Raw genomic sequence first — 21,276 nt, forward strand, 5'->3', positions numbered from 1 at the left:
AGGAGGAGGAGGAGGAGGAGGAGGAGGAGGACGAGGACGAGGAGGAGGAGGAGGGAAATGTAGTAGTTGTAGTAATAGTAGTAAAGTCGTCGACGTCGTTGTTGTAGTAGTAGTAGTAGTAGTAGTAGTAGTAGTAGTAGTAGTAGTAGTAGTAGTAGTAGTAGTAGTAGTAGTAGTAGTAGTAGTGTAGCAGCAGTAGTAGTAGTAGTAGTGTAGTAGTAGTAGTAGTAGTAGTAGTAATAGTAGTAGTAGTAGAAGATATTGTTGTTGTTGTTGTTGTTGTTGGTGGTGGTGGTGGTGGTGGTGGTGGTGGCGTTGGTGTTGTTGTTAATGTTGTTGTTGGAACAGTAATAATGGTGGTACTAAGAGAAGGAGAAGGATAATAAAAAAAGAAGAGTAGCACGACGAGGAAGAGGAAGAGAAGGAGGAGGAGGAGTAGGTCAAGGGAGGAGGATTAGGAGGAGGAGGAGGAGGGCCCGGCATGGTAGCATAGTGGCATTGCATTAGTGATTCCCCCAGCAGTGGGTGAAGTAGCACTCAAATATTACACGCTGCAGCCCTCACCGCTCCCCTCAAGTCGCCTAGCCACTCATCCGGCGTGCTTCAGGCGGCCAGGCGAGGCTCCACCACTCAGCCACACTAGGAGCTGTTTCTGCTGCTCTATTTTGGGAGCAGCGCAAATCTCAACCGTTAAAAAAAGGTGATGATAATAATATTGCCGGTAATATTAGTTTATCTGTTGCTACTGTTATTACTGTTGCTGTTGGTAATACTAATACTATTAAACCCTTCAGTATCATGACACGCTTTCATATCTATTTTGTTTACTATTTGGTGATTTTATACAGCTTCAGAAACTTATGTTGGGATTTAGATAGTGAAGACTGTGGCTATCAATCTTCTGACTTTCATAGATCTTATCTAATGTGAATAAAATCGTCTAATCATACCCAAAATCCATGGCAAAAATGCGTTCCAGTGCTGAAGGGGTTAGTACTGATACTTGAGAGAGAGAGAGAGAGAGAGAGAGAGAGAGAGAGAGAGAGAGAGAGAGAGAGAGAGAGAGAGACCAAAGCGTTTCAGAATACAGGACAAATTCAGATCACGCAGGCTGGCGCGGCTGAGTCATGGCGGCAAAGGTGACAGCACAACGCCGGAGTCTCAGCGCAACTCCCCCACCAAGAGCAAAAATCTGGCATTGTGAAACTTTTGCATTCTCTGTCAATATAAACTTTTTCTTTTCAGGCTTGAGTTCGCGTGCACTGACACCCAGAACGTCTCCTTCCCCACCGAGGGGCGAGAGGGGAAGAGGGGCAGGGATGGGGAGGCGTGGTGTTCAGGTGGAGAGAAGGAAGGGAAGAGGGAAGGGAGGAATAGAAGGAGGTGAAGGAGTAGGTGGAATGGTATTGTGACATGGAGAATGAACAAAATGAGCTGGTGTTTTGTGGGAAGGAGAAAGGCAAGGATGAAAAGTACAATGATAGGAAGGAAGAGGTAAAATGAGCTGGTATTATGGCAAAGAAGAGGGACAGAGAGAATAGTATTTCTTGAGATAGAGAAGTGGAGTGACGGGAAGGGAGTGGACGAGGCGAGGACTGTTAAGGGAGGAATAGAGGGAATGAGACGCTAGACTGATGAGGAACAGGGCTATACAGGGTTACGGAGACCCACCAATGGCACTTCTTCTCTGATAGTTTATGTTGACTGTTCAGTAGAGTGGAGAACGTAAGTTGCATTGAGAGAAGCGGGTATGGCTTGGAAGGAGAGAAAAACAGGGAAGGAGTCCAGGCTTACGAATGCAGCCCAGACACCAAGTAAAATTAAGCTATTGATTCATATTAAGTCAAGGAGCATAAAATTGAGGTCATAAGGCGCTAATAGGATGAAGAAGGTTCTTTATCATAAAAAAAAATGAAGTAAGGCAGAAAAGGCAGGGAACCCGAGGGAAGCACAAACATGGCAGGGTGGAAGGATTACAGGTGCAGTGAGGAACAGTTACCTTTGATTTAGGGCTGATGACATTTCTGGTTCCGTGATTGGTGCGGGTAACAGTAGCGTGGGAATAACCTACATGTCGTGGGAAACCCGTAATCAGCACTTCTTTTCCTGCATATAATTCCAAGCAACGTGATACTTTGACCTCATCTTTCTATTCTTTTTCTTAACCAGAAGGAAATGCTACCCTCCGGTTTTCTATTACTGTGCATGACTGCATGGCGTTTTCTTTTTATTACGCGTGATTGCATGTGGCGCAGCAGGACCCAACTAACCGTGAGTGACAGTACATCTCGTGTGAGGAATTTAATATTGACAAAACACAGCGAGCCTTTCACGTCATCCCCCCTCACTGGTGCACGGGGAGTCCGCTCAATTATAGATCACAGGACGTAACAACATGCATTGTCCTTGAGAGCGAGGAGAAGAGAGACCTTTGTGTAACATCAGCCAAGTTTGTTTTTGGAAGTGCTTCTCTTTTATAGGCGAATGTTTAAAAAGGAATGTTTGGTTAAATTCTATCTTTACCTTTCCAGTCGCTGATGTCAATGTGTGGCAGTAATAGGCGGCTGACTCGTTGTTGATTGAAGGTTTTACTAGGAAGCTTGAAGTGCGGGCGGGCAGATACACAGACACACACACACACACACACACACACACACACACACACACACACACACACACACACGAACACCTCTTTCACGTTCGAGCTTACAAAATAGGCCACGGAGAGGAAGGTCACGAGGGATGTATGTAGGGCGAAAGGAAAAGAGGCGAAGATGAAAGGGGAGAATATATGGATTGTGAACACAGGTAACAGAGACGCAGGGAATCACACACACACACACACACACACACACAGACAAGCAGACGCTGAAAGGGAGAGAGTAAAATATGTCTGATTAGATCTAAGGACGCCATGTTTCCACCTCCTGCGACGCTTCCTGCACATCCATCACCTCTTGAACCTTCCGTGACAACCTTACTAACCTCGATAACTTGGAATCTGGAGCCACGCAGTGAGGGGCAAGTATTACTACCACTCCCCTCTCGTCACTAGCACTGCGCGCGCCTAATTTCTTCATGAGCAAATAAGTGAACATATTTCCCTTCAGTCTAAATTCCCGCGTTTATTATTTTCCAGTTTAATTTTTCCGTGTCTCGTGTAGTTTGTTATTTTGTCTTTTTAGTTTGTATATATTTTTCCGAGCGTTTAAAAAAAGGTAAGGTTTGTCCACACTCTATAACGTCATGTTCGTCGTTATCTACGTAGTTTATCTTTCTGTGTACGGTTTAGTTCGTGTTTTTTAGTTTTGGTTTTATATTTTTCGTCGTTACAAAGAAGACAGGGTACGTGGTGCAGAACGTATTCACAAATATAAAAGCTCTCAAAGAAGAATGGTAATGAAGGACTTTTATGCAGGTATTCATATTCATATACATATTCATGGACGTTTTTGTTTTTTTCATTTCATTCATTTATTTTTTTTATTCCGAGCTTCATTTTACATATTTATGTGCAAGCGTCGCGTTTAAATATTTTCCCCCCATTACAAATTCTTTATATGTTTCTATTTTTCTTATTCTCTTTTTGTTTTTCGATGCTGTTAATCAACTAAATGGCATCTTTCCACTGTTTGCAGCAGCGACTATTGATGTATCTATTTTCTCACTTCCAATATTTACATTTGAACACACACACACACACGCACACACACACACACACCCGGTAGCTCAGTGGTTAGAGTGCTGGCTTCACAAGCCAGAGGACCGGGGTTCGATTCCCCGGCCGGGTGGAGATATTTGGGTGTGTCTCCTTTCACGTGTAGCCCCTGTTCACCTAGCAGTGAGTAGGTACGGGATGTAAATCGAGGAGTTGTGACCTTGTTGTCCCGGTGTGTGGTGTGTGCCTGGTCTTAGGCCTATCCGAAGATCGGAAATAATGAGCTCTGAGCTCGTTCCGTAGGGTAACGTCTGGTTGTCTCGTCAGAGACTGCAGCAGATCAAACAGTGAAACACAAACACACACACACACACACACACACATACATCAGCCCTCTCCCTCTATACCTGTCCCACTCTTCCACATATCTCCATCTACTACATTCCTCCTCCATCACATCACCTCCAATCCACCTCCCAGCACCACTCCTCCTCTCCACTCTTCCCTTTATTACTTCCTACCCTGACTGTATGGGGACCAGCACTTTAGTGGGCCTATTTTCTATACCTATTTTCATTGCCCTTTGATGGTGCCCCTCTTACGTAAAAAAGCTTCTTCTACCTCACCTATCTCTTCCCCTAATTTCTTCCCCACACACCTGACGTGGAGCACAGTTCTCACGCCAGCCGAACTAATTAGTGAAAATGGACAGGTAATTGTCTTGAGGAGAATAGATAGCTGTTCGTGTGTGAGAGAGAGAGAGAGAGAGAGAGAGAGAGAGAGAGAGAGAGAGAGAGAGAGAGAGAGAGAGAGAGAGAGAGAGAGAGAGAGAGAGAGAGAGAGAGAGAGAGAGAGAGAGAGAGAGAGAGAGAGAGAGAGAGAGAGAGAGAGAGAGAGAGAGAGAGAGAGAGAGAGAGAGAGAGAGAGAGAGAGAGAGAGAGAGAGAGAGAGAGAGAGAGAGAGAGAGAGAGAGAGAGAGAGAGAGAGAAATGCCATGACGAGAAAAAAAAAACAGAAAAAAATAAAACGTTTATTAAGATAGGAAGCACAATTGCATAAAAAAAAAAAAAAAAATTGCTGAAAGGAACAGCAAAACACGTGACACTGACTTGCATGTCGGAAAGAGAAAACGAAGCAAAGAGAACGACAAAAATATCAAAAGTACAAAAAAACAAGAGCGTCAGAATAAAAAAAAAAATACTTGCATAACTCGTAAAAGAAAGAAAAAAAAATGTAAAAAAAGAAAAAGAAATGAAATGAATGCAAAGAGAGAGAGAGAGAGAGAGAATGAATAGAACATGGAGAGATGTAACAAAGGAAACGTAACACAAATAAAACACAAATTGTAGGAAAAAAAAAGACAGAAAACAAAGGATATGTAAAGGAACACAAAGAACACGATGGAGAATTATTAATTTATACGAACAGATGAATTAAAAAGCAAAGAGAGAGGGACAGAATAAAACATGGAGAGATGAAGCAAAGGAAAGGTAAAACTAATAAAATACAACTAGTAGGAAAAACAGACAAAAAGCAAAGGATATGTAAAGGAACACAAAGAACACAATGGAAAATTATTCACGTCTACATACAGATGAATGAAAAAAAGAAGCTTAAAAACGTAGAGAAAAGAAAGCTATAAAGAGAATTTAAAAAGTCAAAGGGCAACAATGACTGAAAAATGTAAATGGAACATGAAAAATACACACGCGACGAGGAATAAAAATGAGAAGAATGATAAAAAAAGAAAAAAAAAAGAAATATCTGAGCTTCTAAATAATATATGCGAAATACGAAAGAAAAAAAAAAAAAGAAATACAAATCAAACTGAAAAAATAATGAGTAAATGCAAAACAAATAAAAAAAATTAAAAAGAAATATCAGAGATTTTATATAACTAGTACGAAATACGAGAAAAAAAATAAAATAGAAATGGAACAGAAAAAAATAATGAGTAAATGCAAAATAAATAAAAAAAAGAATAAAAAAAAGAACAAGAGGAATAAAAAAAAAAAAAAATGAAAAATCGATGAAAAAAAAAAAAAAAAAGAAGCGAAACAATGAAGGGGCTGTGGAGAGATTAAAAAAAAGAGTAAAGAAAATGAAATAGAAATGGAACAGAAAAAAAATAATGAGTAAATACAAAAACAAATCAAATAAAACAAGACGAGAGGAAAAAAAAAAAAAAAGGAAACTGATGGAAAAAAAATAAAAAGGGAGAGACGAAACAATGAAGGACTGTGGAAAGATTAATAATAATAAAAAAAAAACACAATACGAAACAGGAAAACAAAACAATAAACCTGACACACACACACACACACACACACACACACACACACACACACACACACACACACACACACAAAACTCTTACCTAACTATACAATCAAAAGCCAATTAGCGGCACACCAATTAATAACACAACTGGCAATTATCTGCGGCTCGAGGGGATGAAATTTGGCGCTGGTGCAGGAGGAGGAGGAGGAGGAGGAGGAGGAGTAAGGGGAGTAGTAGTAGTGGTAGTAGTAGTAGTAGTAGTAGTAGTAGTAGGAGGAGGAGGAGGAGGAGGAGGAGGAGGAGGAGGAGGAGGAGGAGGAGGAGGAGGAGGAGGAGGAGAAGGAGGAGGAGGACAAAGAAAGAAGAAGAAGAAGAAGAAGAAGAAGAAGAAGAAGAAGAAGAAGAAGAAGAAGAAGAAGAAGAAGAAGAAGATGATGACGACGACGACGACGAAAAAGAAGAAGAAAAAGAAGAAAAAGTGCAGTGTAGTGGCTGAAGGAGGGAAAATCTTCTTAGTTACGATATATTTGGTTTAAGGAGGCCAGGCGGTGGTGTGAGTATGTCTCGCTGGTGAAGTACTCTTGTTGGTGTAGCTAGTTTTGTTGATATATATAATTTTCGTTGATATTGTTAATGTTATTGTTGTTATTGCTGTTATTACAATTATTATTTTTATTGTTGTTGTTATTATTATTATTATTATTATTATTATTATTATTAGTAGTAGTAGTAGTAGTAGTAGTAGTATAGTAGTATTGTCATTATTGTTTTCTGGGTGCTATTGCTACTGCTACTGCTGCTGTTGCCGCTGCTACTACTACTACTACTACTACTACTACTACTACTACTACTACTACTACTACTACTACTACTACTACTACCTATCACTGCTACTGTTCTTACGGTTATTATCTGGGATAAAAGAAAACAAAGGTACATCCGCGGGATTACACCCACCCATCCTCACCCATCCACCCACCCAGACACACACACACACACACACACACACACACACACACACACACACACACACACACACACACACACACACACACACACATCCACCAACCCAGCCACACACACACACATGCGGGGAACAATACACACAATACGAAAAGAGAATACAAGCATACGAACACGCGATATGAAACACAAACAGAGAAACACATAAATGCTGAATGTTCACTCGTTAAAAGATTTCGCAACAGAACCTCACTCAAAACACACAAAACACACAAAAACAAACAACCAAAATCGAGCAAACAGTCATGCCATAATCACAAGACACACACACACACACACACACACACACACACACACACACACACACACACACACACACACACACACACACACACACACAGAATAGCACAATCAAACAACAAACAATAATTACCTTTTCAAATATGTGAACTATAAACATTAGCATAGTAGTAGTAGTAGAAGTAGTAGTAGTAGTAGTAGTAGTAGTAGTAGTAGTAGTAGTAGTAGTAGTAGTAGTAGTAGTAGTAGTAGTAGTAGTAATAGTAGTTAATTATTGTTGTTGTTCCTACACTTATTTTTGTTGTTTATCGTGTTGTTGGTTATTGATGTTGTAGCAGCAGCAACAGCAGCAGGAGCAGCAGCAGCAGCAGCAGCAGCAGCCTGACAGACACACGAGCAAGCCATACCAAGAAATGGGTGAACCAGCAACACATTACATTTTTACGTCCTGCGCTGTTCTGACACTTGACTGACACACTCCACCGTGCTGGAAACCACGGCCCGTCGCTGGTCCAGACGGGCGCCACGTAGCGTTACATAAAAACTGTAATATTCTCCCGATATATTTTACATGAATTACTAAAGAGTCTGTTTTTAATAATGTGACTGCGAGGAAGTACCTTTTAGCAAAAACATTTTTTTTTGCCCGTGTGTGGATGGGTGAATATTTTTGCGCATTTGTAAATTTAAATGTTAACTATTTCCACTCGTAAACTGCCAAAGAGTCACTCATGAATGGTAATTTTTTTTTTCAAACAATAATTTCTTTCCTTTTAGTGAACGCTAAAGTTTTTTTTCTTATTCATATGAAAAACAAACAGCTATATATACAGCAGTTTCTTGTTTTGCATTGGCGAGGGAACCTGACACTCAACAGGAGCTCACAATAGATTACAAAGCTGAAAAATCTCAAAGAACCTCAGTACAGCCCTTCTTCTGCACGCCTCCACTCCCTTTCACCACCAAAACATCCCGAGGTGGCGTTTGATCTGCTTAGTGCTCTGGGTATGGCTGGTAATAGCGCTACATGGACCTCGACTTCACTAGAGTTGAGAACACTGGTATGGAGGTGAACAGAAAGACGGAATTTGAACTGTCGGATGACGTGTTATGGAAGATGTAGGAGTTTATTCTTTTAATGCAGAAGGGACAGCTGACCAAGGGCAACAAAATATGAAAAAAAAAGACCTACTGTGTTGCTAATTCCCTAAAAGACACGAGAGTTAACCAGAATTCCGGGACAAATCTCTTGACTCCTCTCTCTTAAAAGGAGTGAGTGAGGGAAGAAAGGAATCATAGGGGAGAAGGAAGTTAGATAAAAGAAAGACATACAAAGGAACAGGGGCTAAATGGAAGAATGTGAGAAAAATGGAAGGGAAACTATAGGGAAATGAAGAAAAGGAGTAGATTAGAATGATAAAAAAAGGAAAAAAGGATAAGTGACAAATGAAGGAATTGGAGAGAAAGGAAGGCATGATGTATTAGTGGGAAAGAAAAGAAGCATCAGAAAAAATGGGGGGAAAAGCAAACTGGAAAAATAAAGTAAAATAAAGAATTGGAAGGGAGGAAAAAATGATAAAAGAATGGAAACAAATAAGAGAGAGGAGAGATGTAGAGAAAGATAGAAGATAATAAAGAACAGAAATAAATAAAGAGAGAGAGAGAGAGAGAGAGAGAGAGAGAGAGAGAGAGAGAGAGAGAGAGAGAGAGAGAGAGAGAGAGAGAGAGAGAGAGAGAGAGAGAGAGAGAGAGAGAGAGAGAGAGAGAGAGAGAGAGAGAGAGAGAGAGAGAGAGAGAGAGAGAATCAGGAAAGGCGGAAAAAAAACAATGGGAGGGAAGGGAAAGAATGTTACTATGAAAATAAAGTAAAGGGGAAGAAAGGAAAAAAAGAAAAAAAAAAAAAGATGGAAAACGAAGAAAATAAAAAAAAGAGAGGAAAGTGAAAGTTTAACACATTTCCCTCACTAAACACAAATAATTGGAGAAGAAAAGAAAAAGAATAAAGAAAAATAAGAAATAACATTAGAGAAGGTAAAATAAATAAAAAAAAGAAGAAGAAATGGACGGAAATGAAAGGGAAAAGAAAGTACTTGTATAAGATATTACCTTGACTGGCGAGGTGAAGTTATGGGGAGGGAAGGAAGGAAGGAAGGAAAGGAGGAGGAGGGATAGAGGGAAGGAAACTCTGCATCAACACAGAGGGAAATAAATGGTCGCGTGCACCACTCAAGTACCTTCCGCGGTGTTGTAACTCAGACGTCCCAGGATGCACGACACTTGCCACTGACGCATCCTCTTCCTCTTCTTCTTCCTCCTCCTACAGCTATCACCACCACCACCACCATTACCACCATTACCACCACTAACACCACCACCACACCACCACCGCTACCGCTCCTCTTTCCTTTAAAGTAACACATTTTTTATTTATTTTTTCCTCATTTACATTTTTTCCTCTGAGTTCTACCTCTACTTTAACTACCACCACCACCGCCACCTCCTCTTACAGCTACCACCATCACCACCACTACCACCAACATCACCAACTCTCCATTTTCCTTTAAACCAACGGATTTTAATATTTTCCTTATATTTTTATCCTCTGCAGTCTGAAATCTACCTATACTTTCACTACTACCACCACCACCGCCACCACTTTTACTTTTCTTTCCTCCAAAGCAATACGTTATCTTTTTTCCTTCCTTTTAAATCCTTTTCTTTTCTTCTAGTTTCTCATTCGTTTCTGTTCCTTGTTTCTATTTTCGCTTTCTACACCTGAACCTTCTCCAACTAAACTCACCTCCTTCATCCTCCTCCTCCTCCTGCTCCTCCTCCTCTATGCTTTTCCTTTCCCTTTTATTTCTCATTCAATTTCCCGCCATCCCTTGCTCTTCTTCCTCCTCCTCCTCCTCCTCCTCCTCCTTCTTCTTCCTCCTCCTTCTTCTACGCTATCTGTTTCCTTCTCTTTTACTTCCTGATCTACTGTTCTCACATGCTACTGCTCTTCTTCCTCCTTCTCCTCTTCTGCTTTCTCCTTTAAACATTCCCCTTATTCACCTCTTCTACTCTTCCTATATTCTTCTTCTTTTTTCTCTCAACCTACACACCTTTCTTTTATAATTCTGATTCCTTCGCTTTCCTCTACTTTCGAATCTCTTGTTTCTTGTTCTATATCTTCGCCTTTCTTTCTTAGCTATTCTCATCTTCACCTCTTCTTTCCTTCTCAACCTATCACCTTTCTTCTTATCCTCTCATGCACTCCCCACCACTCATTCTCACTCGCTCTCTCTCTCCTCTCCCTCGCCTCTCCTTTTTTACCCTTTTTCGTGCCCGATACACTCATCCTCTCGTGGTCACTTTCCCCTTACTCAGACGAGGGGAAAATGCAAAACACTGTTGTTCAGAGAAGGTCACAGGGTGGAAAGAGGCGCGGCGTGGAAGCAAGGGGAAAGGGGAGGGGAGAGAGAAGGAGATGGGAGGCTGATGGGTAAGTGGGCGGGGTGAGGGACATAAAGTGGAGGGGAGAGTGGGTGGAATGGGTGGAAGAGGCGTAGAGGTGTGTGTCACCGGTTTACACACACACACACACACGAACACACACACACACACACACACCACACACACACACATATAGTCGAAACTGGCCGAAAAAGGTGCGATACCATATAACATTGAAAAAAAGAAAGAAAATAAAATAAAAACCTACGTGAAATCTATGAGTGGAGTCTGAATTAAGGTGCCATCGACGCAACATACACCTTTTGTTTATTGAGGGGGAGGGACTTTGCATGCTTGGTGTGATGGTGACGGTGGTAGTGGTGGGGGTGGTGTTTTGCTAACCCCTGCGTGCACATTGTAAGAGTGAGCACAAAGCCGCCGTGGTACAGTGGAACCATGCGTGCTTTGGGGTCCGAGGGGTCTCCAAGCGCACGGGTTCGAATCCTGTCTACGGTCCGAGTGTAGGTTGGGCTTCCTCACTCGGAGCAACGGTTTCCTAACGGGTGGGCTTTGAGATAGGAGGTACCCCAAAAAAGTATCCCTTTAGCCCAAAAATTCCCGTGAAAAAGGGCGACAAAAACCAGCACAGATTTCCCTTAGTGCTTTTTTTTTTTTTTTTCCAAGGGCTCCGTAGTCAATCAGTTCCCAGATCGGTTGAGTAAACTATCAGTATATTTCACCTTGCGGGACGCCGTATACTAGTTAACCCCTGCAGCTGTGACCCCTGACGCCTTGAATCCCGGAGATGGTCACTAACTGTCAGGGTCCTCGGGGATGCAGAGCCCTCACCGGCCGAGAGTAGTGGTCGTGACCGTTAACTCGGGGCTATCTGTGCGTGTGGGAGGGGAGGTGCAGTCCTCGTGAACCAACTTTTATAGGCGCGACCCATGAGAAAACGACCGGGAGGAGGAGGAGGAGGAGGAGAGGACGGGAAGGAAGAGGGTTCTATGTGTGGGGAAGAAGGGCGACGAGCACTGGGGAAGGACGGGAAGGGAGCGTGCGTGCCTGTACGACTAATAGAAAAATCTGCTAAAACGTCGCACACCGAGTGGCAAGGAAAGCAAGAAGAGCAAGGAAAGGAGAAGGAGGAAGTTAATCAGAGGAATGGATTTTCCAGAATTCACCTCCATGATCATATATCAACAGCACTCTGCAAATAGGACATGCATACATACAAGACGTGAATATTAATGTACCAATTGTAAAGTCAGAAAGAAAACTTACGAGAAAAAAGAGCAAACGATGGCGTCACTTTAGAAGCAAGGAATTGAAGACAAAGAGGTGAGTAGCAATTGTGAATAATAAAGGTGAAAATTAATGCGTCGCCTGTAAATACTGAATAAAATAACATGCCAAAAATAAGCGAGCTATGATATAATTCTACTAGGAATGGACGGAAGGCAAAAAAAGAAGAAAAAAAAAAAAGGAATTACTGACCAAACCACCACCACCACCACCACCACCATCATTACCACTACCATCAATTCACGAGCACAATGGCAAACTCATTTAAATATTACAGCAACGAAGTAAAAGTCAAGAAATCATATTTTTCTCATCAGCCGAGTCAGAATTGTTGTGAAAGAAAGAAAAAAAAAGCACATACACATTACGGCAGAGTTGGAGTTATGAGTGGAGACAAAGAGGAGAGCGAGGGAGTGCAGGTGTGCCTCAGGTGAAAGAAAGACAGGTAAAGATTCCCGATAATAATGAGAAATGACCTCCAGTGTGTGTGTGTGTGTGTGTGTGTGTGTGTGTGTGTGTGTGTGTGTGTGTGTGTGTGTGTGTGTGTGTGTGTGTGTGTGTGTGTGTGTGTGTGTGTGTGTGTGTGTGAGGATTCGAAAAGAAAAAAAATAATTAAAGAATATGAAGGAAAAAGGAAGAAGGATGAAATAGATTAGTTAAAAAAAGCACGAGAAGAAGCAGAAATGGACACAAATGCCACTAATCATCACTGTTGTAACCTTATGAGAGAAAATAGATACAAAGAACACTCTCTCTTGTTCCTCATAAATGATGCACAATTCTCAGGAGTTTTTTTGCCTAGTTTGGTTACACAGGGACTTTATTCATGTTGGCTGTCTCTGTCTGTCTGTATGTCTGTCTGTCTGTCTCTTTTTTCCTCTGTTAGTCTGTCTGTATGTCTGTCTGTTCCTGCTTGTTATGTCTGTCTATCTGTCTGTCTGTCTGTCTGTCTCCTTTTCCCTCTGTCTGTCTCTATGTATGTCTATCTGCCTGTCTATCTCTTTTTTCCCATCTATGCCTTTGTTTCTGTCTGTCTATCTGTCTGTCTATCTCTTTTTTCCCCTCTATGCGTTTGTTTCTGTCTGTCTATCTGTTGCCACTGCGTTTCTGTTCCTCTCTGTCTATTTGTCACTTTTTTTATTTTCAGTATATTTTTGTCTGTCTGTCTGTCAGTAGGATTTTATTCCCTATATCCTTCTGTCTATTTGTCTTTATGTATGTTTGCTTGCCTCTCCATCCAGAGTCCAAACAGTCCTCTCTCTCTCTCTCTCTCTCTCTCTCTCTCTCTCTCTCTGCATCACCAATAGTCTTCACCATACACAATCTTTATAACCACTACACCATCTTGTTTCTCATCCTGCCCCTCTCCCTTCACCACCACCACCACCACCACCACCACCACCACCACCACCACTATTAAAACCCTCAATATCTACACTCAGATCACAAAACGTCCACTTAAAAAAGATTGCATGGTAAAAATTTTGATGAAACTCACTCAACTTCTTCCCTTTCAATTTTCCCGGTTTTGCTGACTCTCTCTCTCTCTCTCTCTCTCTCTCTCTCTCTCTCTCTCTCTCTCTCTCTCTGGCTTTCTGGTACTCGTTATTTTATTCTTTTATGCTCTTCCTGTTGTTGTTGATTCTTTTCCTCCCTTTCTTCTTTTTCCTCTTCCTCCTCCTCCTCGTCCTCCTCCTTCTCTCCCTCTTCTTCTTCTTCTTCCTCCTCCACATCTTCGTTCTTTTAACTCCGGTGCATCATTATCTTTTCATTATTTTGCCGCCTCTTCTTCTTCTTCTTCTCCTCCTCCTCCTCCTCCTCTTCCCTTTTTTTTCTTCTTCTTGTTCTTCATTATCTTTCTTTCTTTAATCTTTTCTTGTTCTTAATTTATTGTTTTCTACGTCATTTTTTTGTTTCTTTTTCATATATTATTATCATTATTTTTTTCTTCTTCTTCTTCTTATCTAATTCCTTTTCTTTTCTCCTCTTTATATTTTTTTTCAAATTTCCTTTTTCATTTTCTTCTTTTCTGTACTTTATATTCTTTTTCTTTCCCTCTTCTTTATCATCCCCTTTTCCTTCCTTTTATGACCTTTATTCTCTTCTTTGTCAGACGTCTTTACCTTCTCTTCTTTGCCCACCATATTCTCTATTATCATTTTCTTCCTCCTTCTCTTTCTCCTGGCTGGACATCACATACTTCCCTTTCTTTTCTTTCTCTCTTCGCCTCCATCTTGTCCTCGTCCTTCCATAAATCCCTCTCGGCCCCCTCTCGTCCCCTCGCCGTCTGTACCAAGCCCGAGTACTGACTGTCCCCAGATAACCTGATCCACTGCACCAAATTGCTCCCCCGTCAGGTACCGTGGAAGTGATGGCTGCGTGGGATGACGGCAGGAGATGCTAGGGACGTGTACGAGATGAAGGGAAGGATGTGCTGGTGCGAGGGGCAGATATGTCAGTGGTGATGGTGGTGGTGGTGGTGGATGGGATACGTGGGTAAGTATTGTTTTATTCGTCTATTCATTCGCTTAAGTATTCCTTTATTCATTAATTTACTTATTTGTCTGTAGTGTTTGATTATATTTGAGTTTTATTAGCTACAGGTATGTGTCTGTTTAATAGAGACAATGCAATACCTTATTTATTTATTCTTTTTATCTAAAACTCAAAAAAAAAAAAAAATTAAAGGAAAGTACATACACTAAGGTGCATACTCGTGAATACTACATCCATTCATACATACAAACATCCAAATATACATACACACGTACATTGTTCTTTCCCTATTATTATTTTAATTTCTCTTACGTCTCTTGAGTTAACCCTTGCGATAAACTGTTGCAACGAAGCCCAGTCACTCTTCCTTTATTTACCTCCATAGTTTGTACTTTATAAGAAGTGAATTAACCTGCTAAGTGACAGGTGCCCCAGTCATTGTGGGATCGTAGTCAGGTGTAACTCTGGGGGTCGGAACAACATACACACACATAATACGTACAATAAAGAAGGTCTGAGTGAAACAGAGAACGCACGAAAGCACAACTAACTCTACACTCTGCAGGAACCTAACACACCAACACCCTCTAGTGAATATTTAAATAATTATAAATAGCTTTGGGTAATCCTTTTGGCTCTTTTTTCGTTGCTGGCAGGGACTTCATACTCACAAAACAATATATAAGAAGGACGTTTATGTGTATGTTACATAATGATGACTTAAATCTCAAAATATGACTCAAAATGTGACTTAAATCTCAGAAAATGACTCAAAATGTGTCTTAAATCTCAAAACGTGACTCAAAATGTGACTTAACTCTGAAACATTTGAATTAGTATAGTATTCCTGTTCTGTGTGTTCAATCTTACATTCACCAGCGCAAAGTTCCATCTCTTGCTATCTTTCATCGTCAATTCCACGGCTCTTGCTCTTCTGAAGGTTAGGTTAGGTTAGATTAGATTAGATTGTTGTCTTCAGGTGTCTTCAGTCTCCCATTCACCAGCGCAAAGTTCCATCTCTTGCTATCTTTCATCGTCATTTCCACGGTTCCTGGTCTTCTGAAGATACTAACTGCATGCCTCGTGACAGGGGAGGAGAAGGGTAATAGCGAGGGGGAAAGAAAATGAGTTAAAGGATAGGAAAAGGAAAGAGAATGGCGAGGAAGGGAAGGGAAAGAAGAGTCGTTGTAAATAAAGCCTCCTTTTTTTACATAGACAAATTTTAAGAGCAAAGTATTCCTCTTTTACTCGCTTGCTTGAAGGTTATAGGACAGAGGAAAGCACAGCAGAGGGGCAGGACACACACACACACACACACACACACACACACACACACACACACACACACACACACACACACACACACACACACACAAGAATGCTTGGAGATCAAACGAGAGAGGGAACATATCAAAGAAACATGCTAACAAGAGTGTAATGACAGTAACACACACAGAGAGAGAGAGAGAGAGAGAGAGAGAGAGAGAGAGAGAGAGAGAGAGAGAGAGAGAGAGAGAGAGAGAGAGAGAGAGAGAGAGAGAGAGAGAGAGAGAGAGAGAGAGAGAGAGAGAGAGAGAGAGAGAGAGAGAGAGAGAGAGAGAGAGAGAGAGAGAGAGAGAGAGAGAGAGAGAGAGAGAGAGAATCCTTCGTACAATCACAAATAATATCAAAGTAGAAAAAAAGGACAAAATAACTTACTAATTGATATAACACACACACACACACACACACACTCTCTCTCTCTCTCTCTCTCTCTCTCTCTCTCTCTCTCTCTCTTAAAAGTCATCATATTACTAAACATCCTGACCTCCTCCTGTTACCTCCTGCCTCCACCATACTCCCGTCCACGTTTTTAATTAATCCCACCAGACGTAAACACGGTGAGCAGGAAAATCACGAAAAATCACATTAAGGACCTAATATCTTGCCCAAGTTTACTCTAGGATTCCAAAAATGCTATAAATATTCCTTCCCTTCCTGTCCAGATTTAATTTGAACTCTCTCTCTCTCTCTCTCTCTCTCTTTCCAGTATACACAAATAAAATATCTTTAAGAAAAGCACCAAAATTCCTTGACTTTTCTTTCCCTTTTAGATAAAATAAAAAGTTATTGTAACAAGGATATCGATGAAAGGAGGAGGAGGAGGAAGAGGTGGAGGAGGAGGAGGAGGAGGAGGAGGAGGAGGAGGAGGAGGAGGAGGAGGAGGAGGAGGAGGAGGAAGAAGAGGAGGAGGAAAAAGGAAATGGAGAGGGAAAAGAAAAGAACATCCATTTATTTACCTACACATCCACCCACCTTCCCAACACACACACACACACACCCACACACACACACACACACATTCCGGTGCCTCCATCAATCGCTACTCTCGCTCGCGACTCTCAACTAAAGGCCCGTCAATTTGTCGCCGCCGGAGCCTCGACAGCGTCCAGCAAAAACGCAATATCGCCTCCATTTTCTGCGGCAAGATGGAGGGTACACTCTAGCATTCTGTCGGGCGCGACGCTGAGGGGCGGCCCGGGGTAGTGACACCGCCCCCCCGGGATATTGTAATGCGCTATACCCCTGGGGAGGAGAAGTAGGAGGAGGAGGAGGAGGAAGAGGAGGAGTGAGTGAGTGAGAAGAAACGAGTGACATTTTTTTCTTCTGTCGACAAAATTAATGCACACACTTTCCTCTCTCTCTCTCTCTCTCTCTCTCTCTCTCTCTCTCTCTCTCTCTCTATTTTCCTTCATTCTTTTAACCCCACATCTAAATTAACACCACGCTTCCTCGTTTCGTACCCTCACAAATGACTCTAGCTAAATGCCTCCCGGAGCTTTGAGAGGTAAACACCACACTATAGAAATAAAAATACACCATTTATTTAATCCCATATTTTTCCTAATTAGTTAAATATGAGCTTAGTGCCTACCTTGCTTTAACTCTCTCTCTCTCTCCCTCTCTCTCTCTCTCTCTCTCTCTCTCTCTCTCTCTCTCTCCATCGTGTCCTTGGCTCTACCTGTGTGTGTTTACCTGGCTAATGAGACAAGCGATGAGAGTGCCACGAGCGTAATTACTTCCCATAAAATTTTCACCCATGTGTGTGTGTAATTAATGAGAGGCTGACAAATGTGTGATTATGGCGTTCAGATAAGAGGACTATTCTCTTTTCATTACCGTGTGTGTGTGTGTGTGTGTGTGTGTGTGTGTGTGTGTGTGTGTGTGTGTGTGTGTGTGTGTGTGTGTGTGTGTGTGTGTGTGTGTGTGTGTGTGTGTGTGTGTGTGTGGGGTTAGTTAATTGAAATTTGGAATGTACTGAATATGTTCTCTCTCTCTCTCTCTCTCTCTCTCTCTCTCTCTCTCTCTCTCTCTCTCTCTCTCTCTCTCTCTCTCTCTCTCTCTCTCTCTCAGAATGAAGTGAATTCCTTCGTAAAGATATTCTATGTATACCTGTATTGCAACACACACACACACACACACACACACACACACACACACACACACACACACACACACACACACACACACACACACACACACAGAATTTTGCAAGCAACAATTCCATCCGCTTTTCACCTTCACTTTTTCTCTTCCATGGATGGATAGCTTTATTGCTCTGATTTATTCTTTCTCTCTCTCTCTCTCTCTCTCTCTCTCTCTCTCTCTCTGACCCTCCTTTCCTCCTCCTCTTTTTCCGTTTTCTTCATCTCCGTCTTTTATTCGCAGTTTCCTTCTTTCGTTCCTTTCTGATCATTACTACATTTTTCCTGAGGTATTACACACACACACACACACACACACACACACACACACACACACACACACACACACACACGCTAAGAAGATCATAAGAAACAGTAATCCTTAGCTGGCGATGATGGCTCTTGGGTTTTTTCTCCTTCTGCAATCTATCATTTTTATCTTGTTCGTAGAAATAGTGGTGGTGATGGTGGTGGTGGTGGTGGTGATGGTGGTAGTAGTAGTCGTTGTGGTGGTATATAGTGGTGGTGGTGGTGGTGGTGGTGGTGGTGGTGGTGGTGGCGCTAAAACATCTACAGCAATAATATCTTAGTGTTTGTTTTCTCACAGTTTTGTTACATCTCTTTTTTCATTCCTCCCTCCCTGCCTTGCTTGCTTTCCTTCTCTGTGCCTGTCCTCCTTCAGTGCTTCCTTCCACCCTCCCTCACACTCTTTCCATCTGTCTCTTCCACACCGTTTCCAGATTCTATCACATTCCACTCTCACATTTTCTTTACACCTTTCTCTTTACTCCCTCCCTTCGGATAGGCACAGATCTTGACTCTTCTCCTTTCTCCACTTAATCTTCCTCCTTCTTCCCCTCCTTCAGGCAATTAATGTGCTTCCTTTACATCTCCACTTTCCTCTCTTTCCTCCTCTTCCTCGGTCACTCCATGTCCTTTCTCTACCTCCCTCTCCCTCTTGAACCCTCCGCCAGGCAGCCTCCCGCCCACAGCCCACCGTCGCCCGCAGATAAGTCGGTGAAGTAATGCTGGGTTACGCAGTGGCTTTAAAATAATTCCCGCTCAGATACCGGCGGGAGATGTGGCGGCTCATTACGGGAGAATGTTTCCACCGAACGAACACCAACAAGGGCACATTACCTAGATAGCACGCGCCCTCACAAACCTTCTCTCTCTCTCTCTCTAAACCTCCTCCTCGTCGGCGTCCTCCTCCTCCTCCTCCTCCTCTTTCTACTCCTACTTATAACTCAAGGTTTCGTGATGGAGGCGAAAATTGGTCTGATTTGTGGTGAATGCTTTGGTGAGAGAGGGTTAGCTTCGTGATGGCTGTATTGTGTTAAGGTGATGGTTGTGATGGTGGTGGTGGTGATGGATGAAGAGAGGTGAGGTGGCTGTGGTGATGGGAGCGGTAATAGTGATGACAGAAGGAGGTCAGCATGGCAAGAGTGACTAACTGATTGATTGGCAAAGTTTAGCGGCACCGTGGGAGGGTTGTACGAGAGAGAGAGAGAGAGAGAGAGAGAGAGAGAGAGAGAGAGAGAGAGAGAGAGAGAGAGAGAGAGAGAGAGAGAGAGAGAGAGAGAGAGAGAGAGAGAGAGAGAGAGAGAGAGAGAGAGAGAGAGAGAGAGAGAGAGAGAGAGAGAGAGAGAGAGAGAGAGAGAGAGAGAGAGAGAGAGAGAGAGAGAGAGATAGCGGGGTAAGCGACGGACGGGAGCAAACTTTCCACTGAAGTGTATAATAATGTATTGAACGTGTGAGGCTGCAGTCTTAACAAGCCACCTCACGTCCGCACGATGAGGGTGGGTCTGGCGAACAGCTGTGGCGGAGAGGACAGCGGCTGGGACGAAGGACACAGCGGCTCTAAAGTACTGTGGGGAAAGAATCGGGAGGAGGAGGAAGGAAGGAAGGAGGGAAGGACGAGCGGAACGGAGAAAGAGAGATAGAGAGAGGAAAGAGAGAAAGAGAGGAGAGTATCAGAGAAGGGAGGAGGGAGGGAGAAGAGAACACGAGAAGGGTATCACGGAAGAAGAATGGGGAACATGAAGTAAGGGTGTCCTGTTGGAGAGGCGGGATGGAGACACAGGATGGGAGGGTCAGGATGGTGGAAGCAGGATGGGAGAGGCGGGGCGGGAGAGGCGGGACAGGAGAGGCGGGGATGGAAGTGACAAGTTGCAGTCAATGGCTTATGTCGCGAGGGTATAAAGGCCACGCTGGGAGGTTGTGTCGCGGACCCCATGGCACGGAGGAGCAAGGAAGCGTGGCACACCTGTCGCCTCCCCTTCCACCCTTTGTCGCTCTGTCATCCCCCTTTCGCTCCTTGTCATTACCCCCTCCCTGGTCGGTGTCATAGAGTAGATACCATGAACAATACAAATTTTCATCCTCAGCTGCGGACAGGGAAAGTTTACACAGCATAAATCGTCAAGGTGGGGGGCGGCTGTCTGCGGCCATCGAGGTGTGGGAGGCGAGGCTGTTATTCTTCACGGGACGCGGGGTGGCCACTGTGCGTATTGAACACCACCTCAGCCTTCATATCCGTGACGGCCGAAGCAAAAATAGCGCGCTATAAACAAGCGTCCCGAGTGGCGGTGTGGCGGGGAGGGAGTGCAGGTGACGGGGCGGGGGAGTGTGGGAGACAGGGACGGGGACGGTGGAGGAGGTGACGGCGGCTACACAATGCACTGGATTTATGATGCAATTTACGAATCTGGCACCTCCTCCGTGGTCTCCTGCTCAGGGACGGGAGAGCAGGAGACACCAATCCTCTACAGTACTACAATGGAACCTTCAGAACCTATAGAACCCGCGCAACATGTATTTTCAGTACCAATGGATATAGAACCCTAATTTAAAAACCTTCTTCCTTTCACTGTACTATGCCCCAATTCGTAGCACTAAAAACGATGACATCTTTATACACATCGAGAAAAAAAGTTGAAAGAATACATTTAGCAATTACCAGCCAGTACAGAGCTTGGAGATATACATAAAAACAAGAAGAGAAACCTCAAATTGATTAGTAACAAGAAAAAAACATGGCAGAGAGCAGGGAAGGATTTAACGCACACAAACTATACTCTCAAAAAGCGATGACATCTTTATACACATCGAGAAAATTACCAGCCAGTAGAGAGCTTGGATATATACATAAAAACAAGACGAGAACCCACAAATTGATTAGTAACTAGCAAACAACATGGCAGAGAGCAGGGAAGGATTTAACACACACAAACTATACTATCAAAAAGCGATGACATCTTTATACACATAGAGAAAATTACCAGCCAGTAGAGTGCTTGGAGATATATATATATATAGAGGCAAAAAGAGAAGCCTCAAATTGATTACTAACTAGAAAACAACATACCAGAC

Source organism: Portunus trituberculatus, chromosome 37 (assembly GCF_017591435.1).
Source record: "Portunus trituberculatus isolate SZX2019 chromosome 37, ASM1759143v1, whole genome shotgun sequence".
Taxonomy (NCBI): domain Eukaryota; kingdom Metazoa; phylum Arthropoda; class Malacostraca; order Decapoda; family Portunidae; genus Portunus; species Portunus trituberculatus.